The sequence below is a fragment of the Frankliniella occidentalis genome, unplaced genomic scaffold (genome assembly GCF_000697945.3).
Source record: "Frankliniella occidentalis isolate FOCC.00 unplaced genomic scaffold, Focc_3.1 Scaffold119, whole genome shotgun sequence".
NCBI classification, from domain to species: Eukaryota; Metazoa; Arthropoda; class Insecta; order Thysanoptera; family Thripidae; genus Frankliniella; species Frankliniella occidentalis.
In genome coordinates, this window is record NW_026267247.1 from 262,293 (window position 1) to 272,249 (window position 9,957).

The 9,957-nt window shown below is 44.6% G+C and overlaps 1 long non-coding RNA gene across 1 annotated transcript in view; it reads right to left on the bottom strand.

Annotated features, from left to right (window-relative positions):
- Positions 1-468: 468 nt before the first annotated feature.
- The window catches only part of LOC127749999 (uncharacterized), a 50,131-nt gene continuing 40,642 nt past the window's right edge, over positions 469-9,957 (bottom strand). The window contains exons 2-3 of the long non-coding RNA XR_008011469.1: positions 1,523-1,679; positions 469-852 (exon numbers count right to left, since the gene is read on the bottom strand). This is a non-coding gene — a long non-coding RNA (uncharacterized LOC127749999). The remainder of the gene's footprint in view (positions 853-1,522; positions 1,680-9,957) is intronic.

Genomic DNA, 9,957 nt, shown 5'->3' on the forward strand with positions numbered 1-9,957 from the left:
CGTAAGTCTATTTTTTGTCGATTTTGCGAGATGCATATCATTAGAAAGAGAATTTTCTCCCGATTCTAATGGTATGCATCTCGCAAAATCGACAAAAAATAGACTTACGACCATTCTCTAGGACGCTGGCGAGATCCGACACTATACGCAACCGCTCCGAGGTACGACCTTATACGCAACCGCTCCGAGGTACGACCTTTTAGTTTTCAGGGGTCGTATTGTCGACCCCAAGACATTCCGGAGACAGTATTCGAAAATGCAGCGTGATACACAGTCCCCCTTTTTTACTTTTGATCATACTGTACCACGTGCAGGCGTGAGGGCGAGTTGCATGCACAGTCAAGTCACAAGCGCCATGATGAGGCCTCGGATGAGGCGCAGTGGTAAGTGACTGTAGGCAAGCATTTTCACACCCCTGCATGCAGTACGGTACAAGCGCAATAAGGAAGGGGTCCGATGATAACCCTGTAAGAAAGAGCCGCGTCGAGGACATCTTAGGGGTGTACTCGAGTCAACACTATTGTCTTGTCAATCAATCCAACTCACTGTAAAAATCATGTTTGTAGGTGTACGGTATATGCTCATCATTTGATAAACAGTGCTTATAAATTTACTATCTTTAATTGTGATTGTACGACATCTTCCATGGAAAATTTTCCTGTACCCTGTATGAAAACATTGAAAAAACTGACGCAATCAAACCAGGAAACGTTTGGTGATGCAACTTGTTTGTGATGGCCCTTTCCTTTTGCATTTAACGCAGAGACAAATGAGGAGACTCCGTGCATGCATTCTTGAGACGCTCAATCAACTAAGCAGCGGTGGGAGAAACGGTGATGTCCAGACCACAAACTAGTAAAACAAAGGTGACATTATCACACCTTTAGAAGGCTTTAAAGTTTGAAAGGCGATAACGTTTTAGTTTTTCCGAAATAACTTCTGCTGAAGCAAATCAAGGTTTTTAGGGCTCATATTATTGCATTCAGATCAAAATCCGCTTCGAACGAGTCTAAATGTGATGTGTCTGAAGAACGGTGAAAGAAGTGACAGACCCTCAGAAATCTACTAAATTTCTTTCATTTCGGATGTAAACCTTATCACAAGTAGGCACGACCTCAGCGGAATTTTGAGCCGAGTGCACTCTCAGCCCGTTACTGACATTTTGCAAATACACGATGAAGTCGCTTATACAGCAGTAGGACTCACATAATTGCACGTAATACTCGCAAATTTAGGAAGTGATACTAACTATTTTGTTAGGAACTACTTAGGAAGATCATCCTAAGTACATGCTAACAAAATAATTAGTATTACTTACTAAATTTGTGAGTATGATGTGCAATTTTGTGAGTATTGCTGCTGAGTAAGCGAGTTCATTGTGTATTTGCAAAATGTCAGTTACTGGCTGAGAGTGTGCGAAATTAAAAGCCCTGCCACATTATTGCGCTCTGGCAGTAAATATTTCAATGAAACTAAAATGTCACGCCTACTTTAATACAACTGCAAAGGTGCTAACGCGCACCTTCGTTTTACCGGTGCACTCTAAATGGGGTGGGCCATTTGAGCAGGGTAAACTAGCGTGCTTTTTCACCTTCCGGGTTTTGTTCTTCTAAGACCACCACAGCTTACATCTTGAGTACTCTGTTACAAGCTGATGGGAGCTGTTACTGGAGCTAATCCTGTAAACAAAAACAAAAAACCACAAAATTAGTAAAGCGCACACTGAGAAAAACCTTTTGTTCGTAAGCTTACGAACAACGCCTCAAAATCTTTTGTAAGCTACGAAGGTTTTGGTTTGCATTACGAAACTATTGTTTGTAAGCAATTTACAGTGTATGCCCGCGCGAGGCACGGAGTGGCACGCTCCTATCTCAGTTCGGCCAGGAGCTTGATGACATGGTGTTTGACAAGTTTTAGGACCTTCCGCAAAAGAAACTGACACTAAATAGAAAACAGTCCAATTATTAGTGAAAAATTGCCACTCCATGGATTTCTTCCTGTAACTCACTGAGTTAGATCGAAATATGCTTTAGCCGGGATTTTCCAACGACTTTAACTTCCTGAAATTGGCAATTTTCGTCACCGTACAGGTGAGCATTGTAAATTATTTTACCACTCTAAACCGCATCCAAAGAGGAACAGTTATGCTTCAACTCTTTCCTCCCTACACCCAGAAAAATGATTTCTTGTTTCAAGTAGGCTTTGCGACATGCACCATACACCTTCAGGCTTAGGCGTAGGAAGATATTCACACTGCAAAATACTTGCAAAGAATTTTGAAAGATTGTAAGGAAGTTTGCATTACAATCTATTATTTCTTTTACATTGCAAACCTTTTTCTTGGTAAGTTGCGAAAATACGGTTTGCAAGGTTACGAAACAATTCTTTGCAGCGTTACGAACAATTTTCTTCGTAAGGTAGGAAGAATTTGTTTGCAATACGAAGGATTAAGTTCATAATGCAAAGCATTTTACAACGCTTCAAAATTCTTTGCAATGCAAAAAAATAGTTCTTCGCAAGCTTTTCACAGTGCATGCCTGTTCAATCGCACCACCAAAACAGCCTGGGCCCGGAGATACGCGGACGTAACCTGGCGGGGCTCCGTACAGCGTACGCGTACTCGTCCGTCCTGAGCAGCAAGGTCACCACCAAGGGCAAGGTGCGCACCTATGAAGCGTGCATCCGGCCGGTGATCCTCTACGGCGCAGAGTCGTGGACAGACACTGAACAAGGCACGGGAGGCCCGCATCGCCGTCACGGAGAACAACGCCCTGCGGCGGGCGGTGGGGCCGGTCCACGACGAAGAGCAGAACAAGTACGTGTGGCGGAGCAACGAAACGAAGAGTGCAGGCGGGAGACGGAGGTGGTGCCCATCATAAACAAGGCCAGGAAGTCCCGCCTGCAGTACGCTGCCCACTTAGCTCGCGGCTCCACACCTCTAGCGACCTGCGCCATGCTGAACACCACACCGCACCCTCCACGCTCGCGGCCCCGCGGTTCACCAAGCGAACGTCTCTTCGACCAAGTCGCTCAAGACGCCCGCTCCCTCAACATCGCCAACTGGAGGGAGGCAGCGCGGCAGCGAGACGAGAGGCGGGCTTCCAACCGTGTCATCGAAGACCAGCCTGGCCCCTACGAGACAGCGCGGCAGGAGGCGAAGCAACGCAAGCTCGATATGCGATATATGCACTAGGCTAAGAGGGTATGAAATTGGTTGAATCCCTATAAGGAAAATATCTGAATCAACGGTACATACCGTCCGAATTTGGAGCGCAACAGGACGGACATTCTGGAAAGCCTATATCAATGCATGTCCCTTGTGACACATTGGCTCGGCTTTGATGTCTCAATGCCGCTCATCCCATCATGCTGCCCCATGTGTCGCAACTCAGCCAGTAAAGAGTTTAAAGTAATCCACAAGTCCTCGCCCTGTGAGAGATGCAAGTACGGAGCAACAACGGCCATCTTCACCTCTCCGGCTTGCAGAGGTGAGCATCGGGCGGTCCGCCTGGACCGGGATGGTCCGGAAAGCGAGAAGTGCGAGTGAGATGGAGCTCTGGCCGGCTCGAGCGTCTCACTTCCACCCATCGTTTTCGGACCATCCCGGTCCAGGCAGACCGCCCGATGCTCACCTCTGCCGGCTTGCCAATGAGGTATTTTACGAATAAGAAGAACAGGAGGAATCCCGGCCGACGTCTGCTCCCGGACCATAACAAAGCCACGACCAAGCGCACGGTTTGTCGCGTACCTCCGCTAAAACATTGTGCATATGGTGGCCACCCCACGTGAGAACCTTCGTGTTCTTCTACATCCTAGTGGTGCTAGTTCTCCTGTCCGGGTATAAGGAATCACAAACTGTAGTTCTAACATTCCTTAGAACAACGGGTGCACTGCTGTTGGCAACAAATAAGAGTGATGACAATAAACCAAGTGACAAATAGGCATTAGGTGACTAAGCAAGTGGATAAGCCGATCATGCCCCTCAGGCTGGCAATTAATTCATGTAAAATGCTGTGATAATTTTAGTTAAGGTATTTTTTCGACTATTATGGTGAACAAGAACACAATCTGCCAATATCATGTGTGACGTATTGGCTCGGCTTTGATGTCTCAATGCCTCTTATCTCATCATGCTGCCCCATGTGTCGCAACTCAGCCACTGAAGAGTTTGAAGTAATCCACAACTCCTCACCCTGTGAGAGATGCAACATGCAAGTACTTCACCTCCCCGGCTCGCCAACTCGACCACCTTGTAAAAGAACTACTCTCAACCGCCTCGGAGTGCTGAAAAAGTGCTTAGGACCACCTCCAAGAACTACCTCGGCACATTCATCCCATCATTACATTCAAGCAAAGACATACCGTCATGCGGCTGCCCGCCTCAGCACCGTGGCGGAGACCCTTCACCTTAAGAAGACCAAAACTGCAGCCGGTTCGATCACACCACCTACCCATACGATCTGCGGCGCCGCTTCCAGCCCCAGCTGGGCCGCAGCCTGCAGCCCCAGCAGCACCACCGCTCGCAGCCTCAACAACACCACCCCGACCGGGCTCAACCACAACTCTGCAAACCTCCCCCGCCAAGCATCTCCTCGCATCACCCTTACAAGAATGTCTGTGGTCAACAACACTTCAAGGGCACCATGGTGTGTGTCTTTAGTTTCGCCGCCACCAGAATTTTCCGAAGAAAAAATTGCACCACCGTCTTCTCCAGTAAACTTCGTGCAAAATCAGTTGCCGCCTGCTCCAACAGCTTAACATCTCATCACCCCGCCTCCGGGACCAAGCTGGCTACCTATCCCCGTCTACCCATCTACCGAATTTATTGACATAACTAACCTTGTCCCGCTACCTCTTCTCCGTGAACACCAACTTCTCATCTTAGTTTCCATTCAGCTGCTATTTGGTCTCTATAACGCCCATCCCCTTCAGGGAGCTTTTCCCTCTCGCTCTCTCCTTTCCTCCTGCAACCTGTACTGATCTTTAATGTTTACAACGGCGCAATCCAGCACACCAACGCAGATGCGATCTCTGTGGTCCTCCATAACGCACTAAGTGACACCCTCGTAGCCACCGCAACCATCATGGGCATGATGGGGTTGCACACCTGCGTGCCTCCACAGCAAGTGTCCGAGTATCCGATGTGCAGCTGGTGCTGTACATCTCATCTGCACATACTGCACGCATCTTCACCGTGTCGAACATGTGGTTTTGGACCCGACACCTTCCTGGTGACCTCAATGACACCTGACAATCCCGGCACTGCAAACTACATCATTGAGAAACATCACAAAACTAAATATGTATCGCTTTCCCTTTCTTCTTTACCTTTACTTAACCTTGGGGCCGCCCGACAACTATCCAAATCTCTCTAAAAAAGAGAAATACCTCGTATGGATGACAAACTTTTTTCTTTCGCCTGTTGTGCTTATTGAAGATGTGTCCCAACAACTGGTACAGTGCTGAGTGTTGTAAACAGTTTTAGATAAACCGCAGTAAGTACACAAATTTCACTATGAAAATCTGAAAGTTTATGAAATTTGGTTTGGGATAGGCTGCGCTGCGACCCCGGGAGCGCGTTGGAGTGTTAACATTTATAAAATATTTATAAACATGAGCAGGGGTCAGGGGCCGATCGGTGGGCTCGGCTTAGCAATCGTTATTTTTAGTTAAGGTGCCGGTTCGACAACTTATACCTATAAAGCACTTCGCTAATGTGTCTTTTACTTTTTTATCGAAGGCCTGATGCCTGATTGTTTTTTAGGAGCGGCAAGGCGAGTAGTCGAGTAAGCTGAGGACCAACCCAGGAGTTCGGCAGTTAGGAAAGTAGTTACACTTTCCACTGGGTTAGTTGAACTATTTTCAAGTCAAATTTATAGTATTTTAAATATATTGCTTTATTTATCAAAATGGCCTCCTCATCTAACTCTAACTACCACCCTATGAATATGTTTTTTGTAAACTCAGCACCAGTGTGCTGCGCATACGAATTTCTAGAATTTATTTCAAAAGGAATGCCTATAAAAAACTTTGTAACTCATGTAGATTGTAATATAAACACAAAATTCAGGCATTTTTTCAAAGATGTAAGGATGTGCAAAGGACATATCTCCGATATGTGGGTTAACATGCCCTCTAGCCTTATGGTATGGTGTATTGTGAGGTGTGCAACATCCCATGCTATCATTTAAGACAGGACTGTAGCCATGTCTTCGAGGCTTCGAGACCAATACCAAACGACACTCCGTCGTATATGTTTTATAATTATGTATACCATACACAAACAGCAGAAAATCAAATAGCTGTACCAACCACTGCAACTGCCCCTGTGACACCCGAAGGGAGCTCGTCATATATAATTGATGAATCCGAACCGCAGGCGGCTGAAATCGCGGTGGGAAACAGCAGGACATCAATTATAGAAGAAATCGGAGAGGCAGCAACTTCTACAGCCCAGCCGGTGTCCCCCACTCGGAGAGAAACAACAGCTGATCGAGAATTCGGTGACGAGAAAGCTGCGACCAGTTCCGAGCCGCTGTGCGACGCCTAACATCAGATCTGAAGTCAGGATAACCATAGCGGAATCAGGAGACTTTGTGGCAACTAAAATCTGAAAGTTAAGTAACTAAAACATATAAGCAGACTAAGTATAGTAGGAACAGTAAAAGTGCTAGTAGAATACTTGTTGCAATTTTTAGATCTTGAAATATTAGCAGATGAAGTAAGTAATCTAAATTTCAGATCAGTGCAATACGGGTCAGAAGGACAAAAAACTGTAAATCAAGTGTTGAATGACTTAACTGATTCAGCTTGTGGAAAAGATTGCCTTTTACCTAAATTAACAGATAGATTTAAAACTTGTGTGTACTATACCTTAGACACAATAGAGAAACGTCAAAAAGAAGGTTCTAATGTAATTATTGACATTGTAACTATAGTCAACTGTCATAAAGATACAGGTAACTGCCAATTACTAAAAGACAGAGTTGAGATCAACTACGTTTACATCGACGCAGCATAAAAAGATAGAAAAATAAGAAAAATGGTATGCATAAACAATTTGTATTGCACTCTAAATATCCATGGCGTGGGTTCCCTAATAATTGCAGCACTATTGTATATAGTTCACTCGAGCTATTATTTAGCCATGTCAGTAGGATGGATTAAAGAAACTAGGTACCACTATCCAATAATAATCATTTTGAAAACAGTAGTACTTTTTATGGAGATACTACTAGCTGTGTTCATGCTTATTGCAGCTACTTTAAGAAATGATGCCTTTTTTGTAGCATTTCTGCCCATTTCCATTTTTTATTAGGTTTCAACGTGGTCTACACTGTACATATTTGCAGGCTTTTGGCCAATGTGGTTTATGATCACAATTATATGTACTACACTACACTATACTTGTTATTAAGATTTTTTCTATGGTTGTACATAATATTAGAGGAAAAACTAATGAATGGTCGACAAGGACCTACGGAAATTTCCAATTTATTCGAAATGACGCAAGTCTGACCTACCGATACCTCAAAATGTTTCTGTATAATGTGTTGCAGCAATGGGAGAGGTCGAGCAGACGAGCGGTGCAACGGACGCGCTACCCACAGCTATGCCTAGGTAGAAGGCCAGAGGACAAGGCAGCAGACGGAGGAAGTAGTGGAGGGGCGCTACTTTCGAATCGCCCTTTCAAAGGGGCCGCACCTTCTCTGACCAGCGCTGACAAACCGAGCAGGAGTGGGGCCACGACCGCTGAGTGGGAAATGAGCCCCTGCCTACATGGACCGCTTGGAGAGTTTGCCAGCCTTCCAGCATTTGTCAGCGATAGAGTCTGCAAGACACTGCCGAGTAGCAATAGCTACAACCCAAGGTCCTCATAGAGCCTGTGTGTCTCTGACGGTAAAAAAAAGTCGAACGTCATTTTGAAACGACACCATGCCTTCCGGGTCACTCGACATCATCAAAAATGTTTTTGGTATCTGATGCTTTATTGATGAGGACTGAGGCAGTATCGAGTGTCGTAGTTCTGAGCAAAAAGCGCACCTTTGTGCAAGTGGTCATTTTTGAGCGCAATTTTTCCTCTTGGTGCATTTGTCATACAGTCTTCCGAGTACACGAACTCCTAGTAAGTGTCCCTGAGATATTTTGGTGCATGCATATGTTACTTTTGGGTACAGCGTCTGTGAGTGAAAGCCGTGCATCAGCAACACTTTGAACGATACCGTTGTTTTAAAACGACATATGTTGTTTTACAACGACAATGGTCGTTCAAAGTGGTGTTTTGGCCCGGCCTCCACTCACAGAAACTGTGCCCTAATGTAATATATGAACGCTCAAAAGTATCTCAGGGACACTTACTAGGAGTTCGTGTACTCGGAAGACCGTATGACGAATGCATCATAGGAAAAATTGCGCTCAAAAATGACCACTTGCACAAAAGTGCGCTTTTTGTTCCGAAGGTTGAAACATTGAAATGAGGACAAAGAAACTATATATTCGGAAGTAGGACACTCGAGGGGTGGATAACTCTTGAATTGGGTGTACAAATTTCAAGAATTGAATTTGAATAAGCTTGAATTGGTTTGAATTGAATTTGAATTGGACTGAATTGGTGTAATTGGTTTTGAATTGGTTTGAATTATTGCGATTTTATGTTACTGAATTAGCGTGAATTGGCTTGAATTGACTTGAATTGACTGAACATTGTCTTGAATTGGACTGAATTAGTTAAATTAGTTTTGAATTTGTTTGAATTAAATTGAAATCGTCTGAATTAGTTTGAATTGGGCAGAATTAGGGGTGTACACTTGGCAGGGGAGTTATCCACCCCTTGAGGACACTCGATATTGCCTCAGAACTTATCATTAAAGCATCAGAAACCAAAAAAGTCGATGTTATCATTTTTTTGACTGTCGATGATCGAGTGACCCGGAAGGCAGGGTGTCGTTGTAAAATGACGTTCGACTTTGAGCAGGTTTTAGAGGCATTATCTTTGAGAAAAGTGTATTTTTCTACTGGACAAGTTTTATTCCTTACACTTTTCTGCATACAACCACGCTGAGTTTACCCCATATTTCTCGAAGATTTGCCGTCTAAATCGTTCTCTTTACAAACACCCCTCAAATATGACCCAAAAACACCTGTTTTGGGGCCTTATCGGCCACTCGTCTTTTTAAATATTGACATTTTTTTGGTAAAATGTGATCATTAACCCAACGCAGACCGGTCCTAAAATTTTCATCCACTTTAAAAACAAAATAAGAAATCATGTCGAGTAACCCGGAAGGCATGGTGTCGTTTATAAATGACATTCAGCAATCCTGAACCGTACATACTAGAACACCCCACGAGGGCTTAAAATGCTTCTTAGACACTCCCTTGGTTGGCAGAACTCGAATATTCAACTTTGGTCAATTTGGACCGGCTCATGCCTTATAGGGTTAAGTATATCACAGGCTTAAGCAGGATGATCCTACCTTCCCTTACAAACGTACAAATTGGTATCGTAGCTTAAAAAATATGGGCATGGAATTCAAAACACTAGACAACAGTATTATATCGAGCAGACTCCTCGGTTGAAAAAAGAATCACCGAATATATTTGAGTCGGATTGAGCAGGCTCGTGCAGAGAGCGATGTGTAATTGTGTTTTTGGGAGAAACCTGGTATCATTCTCACGATATTAAGAAGGGATTCACAGACGGACCCTTCGCTGATGCCAGCGCGAGGACAAAGCACACTTTGCACGCCGGTACAGAGGAAGGGTTCCTTGTCGGTTCTCGGCATCTGGCGTGTAAAAATATAGAAGATACAAAGGAGTTGACCGCAGGTGTGTTTGAGGGGTGGTTTCGAGTGCTGCTCCCTTATTGCTCAACAGAGGTAATGAAAGATTGTGTGACTTCTTTTTAATAACAAACCTCGCTCTAATATTTGTGCCCCCTCACTATCACGGTGCCCC